The 11,956-nt window shown below is 40.2% G+C and overlaps 1 pseudogene; it reads right to left on the bottom strand.

Annotated features, from left to right (window-relative positions):
- Window positions 1-11,430: 11,430 nt before the first annotated feature.
- LOC101625230 overlaps window positions 11,431-11,956 on the bottom strand; it is a 6,136-nt pseudogene continuing 5,610 nt past the window's right edge.

Here is an 11,956-nt window from a genome sequence, read left to right as displayed (position 1 = left end):
GACTCACAATTTCCAACCAGAGGGAAGACACATTTGGTCTTATAATAGCGAGCCAACCGATGGATTTGATTGTCAATCAGACTAAGACAGAATTTAGCATCCTTCTCCTATCTGTTCTTGCAAGACAGTTTTGATCAGCAACAGATTTCTTGGCTAAATGGCAAAAATATTCAGGATGATCAGGATCAAGTCTTTTAGACTTAAGAATTCTCATGATTCTGTTGCCTCTCACTAAACACAGCTTGTGCAATGCCATGTTGAGTCTCAGAATCATGCCAGTTTCCTGGGCAGGCAGTTTGTGGATGTGCTCCTTCACTGTGTCAAATGTCAGTTTCAATCATACAGGGACACTGTGGAGATATAGCACAGACAACCAGGGCCAAGACTCTCTGAGGAGCCTGCATGCAACCTATGGTGGTGATAGACAACAAAAAAGAAGGAGTAAATACCGGATGGTTTCACTCATAGCAGGAGTACAACAGGCCAGGTAAGAAAATAATAATAATGAACAACTATATACCAGAGACATTTTGCGGGGGTAGAGTAGGAAGTGAGAGCAAAAATGGGGGTGGAGGACTGGACTATGGTGATGGCACATGATGAACTGATGTTGGGAAGCCTATGGCGATTACAACTGAAATGGAAAAAGGCATAAAATGAGGTAAAAATACTCTATTATTTTTTTAAATTTATTTATTTGTACATACAGAACTGGGGTACAGGCCAGAGGCTCAGGAGCGGGTGAGAGGCTTCACCAGAGACAGAGTGGGGAGCAGAACAGGCAGATCGACGAAGTGCACTGCTGAGGGGAGCAGCAGGCAGGTCAGGAGAGGTCTGCCGCGCCATTTGGCCACCTCTGGGGCAGGCGGGAATCGAACTCATGCAGAAGTGGCCTTAGCTTCTTAGTGCTGTGCTTTAACCTGCTGCACCACCAGAGAGGGCCAAAATAACCTATTATTTAAAAAAAAAAAAAAAAAAGAAGGGGAGTATGGCAATTCAGCCAAAAATCACCTACCACTCAGTGGGTCTTTTTTTTTTTCCTAAAGATTTATTTATTTATGTATACAAGAACTGGGATGCAGGCCAGAGGCATGGTGGGGTGAGCCCTCTCACAGAGAGACAGAGTGGGGGGCAGAAAAGGCAGATCTACTGAAGCATACTGCTGAGGTGAGCAGTGGGTCAGTCAGGTCAATAGAGGTCTGCTGTGCCATGTGGATCAGCTCCCTGGCCAGGGATCAAACTGATGGTGCAGTAGCTGCCAATAGCTTCACAGGACTGTGCTTTAACCCCTTGGACCACCAGGGAACCCCTACCCCCACCTCTACTCAGTGGGTCTTAAATGAGGACCAGGTCTCAGAGTATTTAAAATGATTCTGCAAAGTTTCTAATGAGCCTTCATATTTGGAAACCTTTGGTTTTCCTTTCTTCCTCCTTCCCCTCATCTTAGTCTGCAGAGAAAAGGAAAAAAAAGAGATGGGAAGACATACACAAAAAAGAATAAACATGTGAATATGAGGCCCTAGAGAGAGATCCTGGGTAAAAGAACCTCTCCCAGGTCCTGATGATTTTCCAATTTTCATTCCAGTCCATTCCAGAATATGACATGAACCATATAGTTCTGTTTCTGCCTTTGTATTCATTTATTTAAATATTATTTAGAAATGAGCCACGTTCTGGGGAGCCATAAAATTCCCTGCTTTCAAGGAATCACAGTTCTATGAAGGGAGACAGATAATAAATAAATGTAAGGAGATGATAAATGCTATGAAGAAAAGTAAAGCAAGGTGAGAGTATGGAGAGCTGCAAGGGCAATTTGAAGTATTTCACAGTGAGTAGCCAGGCAAGACCTATGTAAAATGAGTTCCAAGAGACCTCTCTGAACCTCTGTAATAAATTTGCTTTATTTAGTCAGCTCGGTTAAAGAAATCAGAAGAAATTCTTGACTGCAAGCAACAGAAACTGACTCTCTTAAGAAAAAAAAAAAAAGTCAGTCTATCAGAGTCCAATGAATTGATAAGAGGCTATATCACCAAACTGGAATTGAGAAATCACTGGTGTCAAACAGTCTTTAAACAAGGCTAAGGTGGCCAGAACACCTGCCCTGCTGCTATCTGTGACACTGCTAGCCTCGTCAAGTACATTTCTTTTTACCTTTGCATTGTGTACTCCAGACTTAAAGCCCAGGTGGGAAAGGCTGAAGAGTCAGGACTAAGCCCTGATTATAAAAAGTAGGGGGGATGTTTATTGCTGCTTTATTTACAATTGGAAAAACATGGAAGCAGCCCAAATGCCCAAAAGTAGATGACTGGATAAAAAAGATGTGGTACGTATATACAATGGAATATTACTCAGCAACCAAAAAAGAGAAACACATGTCTTTTGTCTTTTGCAGCAACTTGGATGGAGCTGCTTAGTGAGATAAGCCAGAAAGAGAAAGAAAAATACCAGATGGTTTCACTCATAGCAGGAGTATAATGGGCCAGGAGAGAAAATATCAAAAATAACGAACAACCATATACCAGAGACATTTTGCGGGGGTGGAGTGGGGAATGGGATCAAAAATGGGGGGGGGGTAGTGCACGGGGTTATGGTGATGGCACACGGGTGACTTGGTGATGGGAAACCCGCGGGGATTACAATTGAGATGGGGGAAAAAATGTACAAAATGATGTACAAATAAACTTTTGTAATAAAAATAAAAGTAGGGGGGAAAGGAACTCTCTTCTAGGGCAACCAAGGAGTACACAGAAAATCCCCCAAAACCTGTCACCTAATAATGGATTCCACTTAAGAATAAATTCCTTTCTTTCTGTTTTTTGCAACTAAATTAGTCCTGACATTGTCCCCCAAAGAAGGCTATTACCTCAGACCAAGTTTGAATACATAGATTAAATTCTCTCTTGTCTCAGGACTTTTGTTAAGCATTAACTGAGCTGGGCGTAGTAGCAGTGTTGAAGTACCTAATGTGAAGGGTGGGAAATGGATTCCTGATTTAACAATATATATGTTCTAGATAGGAGATGGACCCCCTGGACCAAAAAAAAATGTCACTTATAATGAGAAACAACTCAAAATAGTACTTCAAAATTCTTGCTCGAGAACTGGACTGCCTGCCTGAGTTTTAATTCTGCCTCCACCACTTACTAAGGGCAAAACCCAGAAACAATAGTTTTTCTTGGCCTCAATTTCCTCATCTGTAAATAACAGTACTTGCTTTATAGAATTTCAGCAAAGATAAAATGGAGGTAATCCATGTAAAATTCTTCATTCTATACCTGGCCAACATACAGAAAGCACTAAACAGATTAGCTAAATTCATAGCTAATACTGTATTGTATCCATATTAATTGATGCCATTAATTGATTATTATTTTATAAATACCAATTAAAGAGAATAATTTCTAATTAAACTTTGATTTAATGCTTTTCTGACTTAGAACTTTCTATACAATCCCATCCTTCATGTCATCAAGCATGTTGGCACAAGGCCTCCCTGGTGGCATAGAGATTGAAGTCTCACCACTACCAAGCTACTGCATCATGAGTTCAATTGCTGGCAGCGATCTGACCCACATGGCACAGGAGACCTCTCTTGTCTCACCTGTGCTCCTCTCAGCAGTGCATTTCAGTAGGTACAACTGTTCGGCTCCCCAATCTGTCTCTGGTGAATCCTCTCACCCCCCACACCTCTGGCCTACACCACTATTCTTACATGCATCATAAATACATAAAAAAAATAAATCTTTAAAAATAAAAAAAGAACATTGGTGCAGCATTTCTGAAGAGTGCTCCCAGTGTCTCTTGGATTCTCTACGAAGCTACTGTAAGTTATTCTGAAAATCAGTTACATTCTGTATGTGTGGCACCAGCAATTCATTTAACTCAGAGTATTGAAAGCTATGACCATGTTATAGATAATATAGAACTGTGATGAGGCTGATGGTGATCATAGACACAGTCTTGATTTCAGCAATGCTAACATGAAAAAAAAAAAACTTTGAGTCTTAGGAACTTAAAAGAAGACAAGCAGTTGTTCAGGAGCTAAAAGTTTGCAATTTTATAAACTAAAAGGACAAAATACATACAATAGTTTTGACAGATGTTTGCAATGAATCATCTTTGTTGTTATGTAAACTTGTACAAAACTATTAAAATTGTCACTATAATACATACTGAACAGGCAGTATTTTTTTTTTTTTTTTCAGAACTGCCAGGTCAAATTGATGTGCAGTTTTCTCAGAATCTAAGATTCTGTAAGGGTTGAAGGAAATTTTTGAAGGCATGAATCTATCATTCTATATCATCTTTAACATATCAATGTCATCCAGTCTTTTTTCTTTTTAAAATTCTTCCTGTGATGGCATACTCACTACCTTCAAGAGAAATTCATCTTAGAAACTCTGTTTGAAGTTCTTTCATATATTACAGAGAAATCTTACTTTCACTTTTCTGTCTTTTAGGAGGACTGTACCCTCCAGTCTAATCATGCCTCATCGCCCCACCCATGTGCTCTCTTTCCCAAGGTCTATCACTACTAAGGGTCAAAAATTGGGGCTAACTTCATAATCTGATTCTTTTGTTGGTCTCGCTTAGATTCACAGTTATAATCATCTGGCACAACTCAATTGACACTGTGTGTTCTAAAATGGCCTCATTCACATCCAGGGTTGTCCTGGCTGTTGGCTCCATGTCTGTCCACATAGTCTCTTCCCATGGGATATAGGTCACTTTACCAATAGCAAAAACAGTAAGAGAGAGCAAAAGCCTCACAGTCACTTAAGACAAGGCTAAGAAATCCCACAGTGGGCCCTCCCTGGTGGCACACTGGGGTAAAGCAAAGCACTGTGAAGCTATCTGCAGACACTGCTGCACACGTTCGATCCCAGCCAGTGAGGTGACCCATATGGCATGGCAGACTGCCCGCTGCTCCCCTCAACAGTGTATTTCAGTCTCTGCCTGCTCAATTCCTCACACTATCTCTGGGAAATCCTCTCACCACCCACCCACCACACACACACTTCTGGCCAGCTCTTATATGCATAAATAAAAAGAAAAGAAAAAAGAAACCCCCCAGTAACAGTTCTGTCACACTCTACTGGCCAAAACAAGAAGCAGCCAGTTCCAATTAAAGAGGTAAATAAACAGATTCCATTATGTGTTGGGAAGAACAGCACAGTCACAAGTGCAATGAGGCATGCATTCCAGGAAGTGCTTAGCATTTTACTTGCATTATATCTTTTCTCAACCACCTATGGAGTAGGCAATATTACTAGGTCATATTAGATGAGTATTGCCTACAGACTGAACAACTAGGACTCATAAGTTGGAATTGGGAAAACAACTATCTTACTGTTTGTCAATTTTCATACAAACCAGGTCTGTAAGGATGAAATCTAAACCAAGTCCTGTGAATTTTCTCATCACTAATAGACAAGAAAAAGCCTGAAACAGTCTTAATTCAGTAATTAAAGCATGCAGTCCTATATAAAGATTGATTCTCCTTTTTCATTCTGATAATTGCACTAACTGAGGCAAGAATAGTCAGGGGAGGCGTCCCTGATGGCAAGGGTTTAATTCTTGTTGCTGTCACCACTACAGCCTGAGTTCGATTCCCAGCCAGGGAGCTAACCCACATATGGAGCAGCAGGCCTCTCCTGCCACTCCCCTCAGCAGAGTATTTCAGTAGATCCCACCAGCTCTGCTCCCCACTCTGTCTCTGGTGAATCCTCTTATCCTCACCCCAACACACACACCTATGGCCTACACTTCAGTTCAGAATGCAAACTAGTACAACCACTATGGCCTAAACTTCAGTTCTTGTATGTATAAATCAAAATAAATATTTTTTTAAAAATCATCAGTGGGAAACTCAACAAAAATAAACAACCCCATCAAAAAATGGGCAGAAGGGTTAAAAAGACACTTCTCCAAAGAGGAAATGCAGATGACCAACAAGCATATGAAAAAGTGTTCAACATCACCTGTAATAAGGGAGATGCAAATTAAAACCACAATGAGATACCACCTCACACCAGTGAGAATGGCACATCTTCAAACAACTAGCTACAGGGCCCTCCCTGGTGGCGCAGCGGGTTAAAGCACAGCACTAAGAAACTAAAACCACTTTCACATGAGTTCGATTCCCGCCTGCCCCAGAGGTGATCCACATGGTGTGGCAGACCTCTCCTGACCTGCCCGCTGCTCCCCTCAGCAGTGTACTTCGTCAATCTGCCTTTTCTGCTCCCCTCTCTGTGTCTGGTGAATCCTGTCACCATCCACATCTCTGGCCTGTACCCCAATTCCATATGAATGAATAAATAAATAAATCTTAAAAAAAAAAACTAGCTATAACAAATGTTGGCGAAGATGTGGAGAAAAAGGAACTCTCCTGCACTGTTGGTGGGAATGCAAACTAGTACAACCACTATGGAAAACTATTTGGAGGTTCCTCAAACTGCTGAACATGTAGCTTCCCTACAACCCAGCAATCCCACTCCTAGGTATCAACCCAAAAGACATAAAAACACTGATTCAAAAAGACACCTGCACCCCCATGTTTATTGCTGCTTTATTTACAATTGGAAAGACATGGAAACAACCCAAATGCCCGAAAGTGAATGACTGTATTAAAAGATATGGTACATAAACACAATGGAATATTACTCAACAACAAGATAAACACATGCCTTTTGCAGCAACATGGATGGAACTGGAAAAGATCATGCTTAGTGAAATAAGCCAGAAAGAAAAGGAAAAATACCAGATGGTTTCACTCATAGCAGGAGTATAAAGGACCAGGGGAGAAAATAATAATAATAATAATAATAATGAACAACTATATACCAGAAACATTTTATGGGAGTGGAGTGGGAAATGGGATCAAAAATGGGGTTGGGGGTGAAGTGCACTGGACTACGGTGATGGCATACTGGTGAATTGGTGATGGGAAGTCCATGGGGGTTACAGCTGAAATGAAAAAAGGCACAAATGATGTAAAAATAAACTATTGTAATAAAAAATAAGTAAAAATAAAACTTCACAATTCTAGGAACCAGTATCCATTAGTTGCCAGTGTAAAGAATCAGTTTACTATTTTAAGGATGTTTTATCTAAGCCACACATACAGTAATATGAATTGTTCATTATTGCAAATGCTTTTCAGTTGCTGTGTTTATTTGTTGCAAAAACAGAACTAATGAATGAGTACACAAATTGGAATAGTAAGAGAGAAGCAGAGAAATGGTTACAGTGCTACTGTGACAAGACATCATTATGCAGTAACCTACTGCATTAGTAGCATATGAGAGGAAGGACTTATTAATTTGCTTTCTCCCTTACTGAAGCATTTGTAACACCAAAAATTCCCTGCCCTTAAAACAGTGTCCATTTCCAATACAACCTCAGACCTTCACAACATTCTAATTCAGTCCTTTTAAAAGGTTTTTTTTTTTTTAAGATTTACTTATTTATGCATACAGAACTGGGTACAGGCCAGAGATGCAAGGGCGGTGAGAGGATTTACCAGAGACAGAGTGGGGAACAGAACAGGCAGATTGATGAAGTACACTGCTAAGGGGAGCATCGGGCAGATCAGGAGAGGTCTGCTGCACCATGTGAGTCACCTCCCTGGCCAGAGATCACACTCACTGCAATGGCTGCAATAGCTTCATAGTGTTGTGCTTTAACCCACTGGACCACCAGGGCAGGCCCTAAAAGGGGGTTTTAAGGGTATTTGTAGGTATTTTTCCCAGGAGCTTGAACAGCACTAGCCACCACAGAGAATATGTAGGGTTACAGACTACACTAAATGCCAACACTAAATACCAAGTCAGTGACCAAGGTGCCATGTGTACTTTAAGAATGTACATATTTTGTCCTTGTAATATGAAGAGCAGAGACCATTTCTTGTTCAGGTTTAAGGTACTATTTCTACATTGCTTCCTGTTCTTTGCTATAGCAAAATCGTGATAAACGTTCTCATTCTTGTTGCTTTCAGAATCTAAAGAACCTTTGGTATACTTAGGAACAAACTGTTAGGTTATAAAGAACAGCGCTTAAAAAAAAATAAGATTGATTTATTTATGCATACAACACTGGGGCACAGGCCAGAGGTACGGGGTGGGGAGTTGGTAAGAGGATTCACCAGAGACAGAGTGGGGAGCAGAACAGGCAGATTGACTGAAATACACTGCTAAAGGGAGCAGCAGGTGAGACAGGAGAGGTCTGCTGTGCCATGTTCCCTAGCTGGGGATTGAACTCATGCTCCAGTGGCTGCTGCTAGCTTAATAGAGCTGAGACTTAACATCTTAAGCCACTGGGGATGCCCTCAGTAATAATTTTTTATATCTTGCCCAGATCAAAATCAAAGTTGGTTATTCTCCCTTCTCCTTTTGGAAAATTGCCACTGTCTTTGCCAGTATCTAATCTTGATTTCATGCTCCTTGATTTTCAAAATAACATCTGTTCAACTACTCATCCCAAGCTGTTTCAATAAGCCGAGACACATTCGTGTGGGCTAGATGGTTGAAAATTTAGATCTCTAAATAAATTAAAACACTCATCTTTCTCACCCTTCCTGGGCTCTGGTTTCCTCTAATCCACTTTTGTTTTATCATTTTCAGCATGAACACCATGCTCTATGACAGAAGAGACTCAAAGAGCTTCACTTGTTTTGTCACTTCTTTACCTTACAGTCAGTACCAAGCACCAAATCTAAATCTTCCTTTATCTTTTCCTCAAAACATGACTTAGAAAGATCTTTTACTTAATCTTTGATCTTTTATAGCAAATTTGGAATTCCCTATTCATTTGGGGCTCTAGTGCCCCTGAAGTTATTTACTTTTTTAACAGATAGATGGTACTTTAGTCATCCTCAATCATATTTCCTTATTTGCATCATTTATGTTTTCTTATTAAAATCTGAATTAATCAGAACATAACTTAAAAAATGATCAACTTTTGAAAAAGTTGATCACACTGGCATCTCCATACATCTCCATCTTCTTCATTGAAAGCATTTTTAATTATGAAGTCAGAATTGAATATCTGAGTATAATCCAATCCTCTTGATCATGACATATAAAGCACAGTGCAGGGCAAATAACAAGCGTTTAGTAAATATTTAATGAATGAAGTAAGTAAACAATTATCTCACTCTGTGAAATTATGTTTGTCTTTGAACTTCTTACAATCAGAATTTTTTGTAATTTCCAAGATTTAACAGGGTATTAATATTACAATAAAAGTTTATGACCTATGGGCCTCCCTGGTGGTAAAAGGGGTTAAGTCTCAATACTATTAAGCTATCAGCAGCCACTGCAGCATGAGTTTGGTCTCCCGCCAGGGAGATGACCCACATGGTGCAGCAGACCTCTCCTGTCTCACCCGCTGCTCCCCTCAGCAGTGTATTTCATTCAGGGCACTTATTCTGTTCCCTATTGTCTCTGGTGAATCCTCTCACCCGCCCCCACCCCTGCCCTACACCTCAGCTCTTGTATGTATAAATAAGTATAATAGATCTAAAAAAAATTACAACTTAGTTAGAATCACTTTCTTCCTGCATTCATGTCACTTTTACTTCAATAATTCCAATATTTAAGCCACATGCATCTTTTTTTATTTATACATACAAGAACTGGGGTCCAGGCCAGAGATTTGGGGAGACTGGGCAAGGGGTGAGTGCAGGAAGCAGAGCAGGCAGATCTACTGACGTACACTGCTAAGAGGAGCAGGTGAGACAGGAGAGGTCTGCTGTGCCATGTGGGTCAGCTCCCTGGCCTGAGGTCAAACTTGTGCTAAAGCAACAACAACTAGCCTCATAGTTCCTGCTTTAACCCATTGCGCCACCAGGAAGGGCCCTCGTCCCTATTTCATTGAAATTTAAACCACCAAGGTTCATGGCCTGACCAAGAAGTCAGAAAAAAACAATTTGAGCAGTCTTTGAAACTTATAAATTATTAAATCAAGTTCGAGTTACTAATTGTACTAAAACTGTATAATTTTCCCATCTCTATATTGTTAATATTTTAAATGGAAATCTTAAATCATAGAATTAGCTTGACACTATATATAAATCTTGCCATTAAAAAGCTATACTGCCATACTGTGTAATTCCATTTATGTGAATTGCCCAGCGCAATCAAATTCATAGAGACAGAAAATAGATTAGTTATTATTAGGATGGAGGGTAACTACTTACTAGTTATAGGCTTTCTTTTGGAATCAATACAAATATTCTGGAAGTAGGTACTACTGACGGTTACACAACATTGTAGATATATCAATTCTATAACTCACTGAATTGTACACTTTACAATAGTTTAAATTGTGTTTTTATGAGAACTTTATTTTAATTTAAAATAAAGACTTTCAAAGGATTAGATAAAGCCAAACTTTAAAACCCTTGAAAGCTGACTATAGAACTGAAGAATCCAGAGAGTGGGAGAGGTGAGAACCAAGTAGAGAAGAAGCACAGTGGACTATAGTGGTGAACTATATGGGTGTTGTGGGGTAGGTAGGTGTACTATGGTAGTAATATTTGAAGGGGGGAGGGAAAGAGCCTATACTTCTAAACAATGATGTAAACCTACATTACCTCTACTCGCAAAAAAATTTAATTTTTACAACAAATTTCGGCAAAAGTGTAGAGAAAAAGGAACCCTCTACACCATTGGTCCAACCCCTTGTGGAAAACAGGATGGCACACTCACAAATGATTAAATATAGGCCTACCACACTATCAGCAATTTCATTCCTATGTATCTATCCTAAGCGTGCAAACATTAATTTAAGGAGTATATACATTCTTGTGTTCATTGTAGTACTATTTATACTAACCAGAATGGAGATAACATAAGTGTCCAAGGACAGATGAGTGGATAAAGAAAATAAGATATGGTATAAATACACAACTGAAATACTACTCAACCACAAAATAGAAGAAAAGGGCCTCCTGGTGGGTTAAATCTTAGCACTACGAAGCTATCAGCAGTCACTGCAGCATGAGCTCGACCCCCAGCCAGGAAGCTGACCCACATGGCACAGCAGACCTCTGCTGTCTCATCTATTGCTCCCCTCAGCAGTGTATTTCAATCAAGCTGCCTGTTCTGATCCCCACTTTGTCTCTGGTGAATCCTCTCACCCCCTTCCCCCCAATTCTGGCCTACACCTCAGCTTTTGTATACATAAATAGAGAAAATAAATCTTTTTAGAAAATAAGAGGGCCCTCTCTGGTGATACAACGGGTTAAAGCACACCACTATGAGGCTATCCGAAGCCATTGCAGCATGAGTTCCCCAGCCAGGGAGGTGAACCACATGACATGGCAAACCTCTCCTGACCCACCCATCACTCCCCTCAACAGTGTATTTCCTATATATGTGTGTGTGTGCGTGTGTGTGTGTACATATATATATATATATAAAATTTATTTTATTCAACAATTAGGAAGTTTGCAGCCATCAGCAGTTCCAAAGCAATTGGTAATTCAGGAACCTGTGGAGCTGTTTGTGTAGCAAAACTTGTAGGTAAAATACTTTTGATAGCACATGTGAAGGGATCTCTCTAAAACTGACTTCACTGGTTTCATTTTCAGCAAACCGACCCATGCCACTCAACATGGCTTTTATAGTTCCTGAGGTAAGGGCATGTTCTCTTTTTACAATCAATTCATGGCTATCTGAAGATACTAGTTTGACATATATGGCATCAGGGCCTTCACAGCTACCAGTTTTTTTTTTTCTTCTCCATCCATTGTGTTCTTATGAAACTCCACTTCACTTCTAGAGGAACCTTAGTAGTGTCTTGTCAGCTTCACAACCACGGCAGTCACAGCACCAGGTCCCTGCACACCCGCACAGCCTCAGCAGTGTATTTCAGTCCATCTGCCTGTTCTGCTCCCCACTCTGTCTCTGGTAAATCCTCTCACCTACCATACCTCTGGCCCACACCCCAGTTC

This window comes from Condylura cristata, unplaced genomic scaffold (genome assembly GCF_000260355.1).
Source record: "Condylura cristata isolate star-nosed mole 26May11 unplaced genomic scaffold, ConCri1.0 scaffold00005, whole genome shotgun sequence".
Taxonomy (NCBI): domain Eukaryota; kingdom Metazoa; phylum Chordata; class Mammalia; order Eulipotyphla; family Talpidae; genus Condylura; species Condylura cristata.
This window is presented reverse-complemented; position numbering and strand designations above follow the sequence as displayed.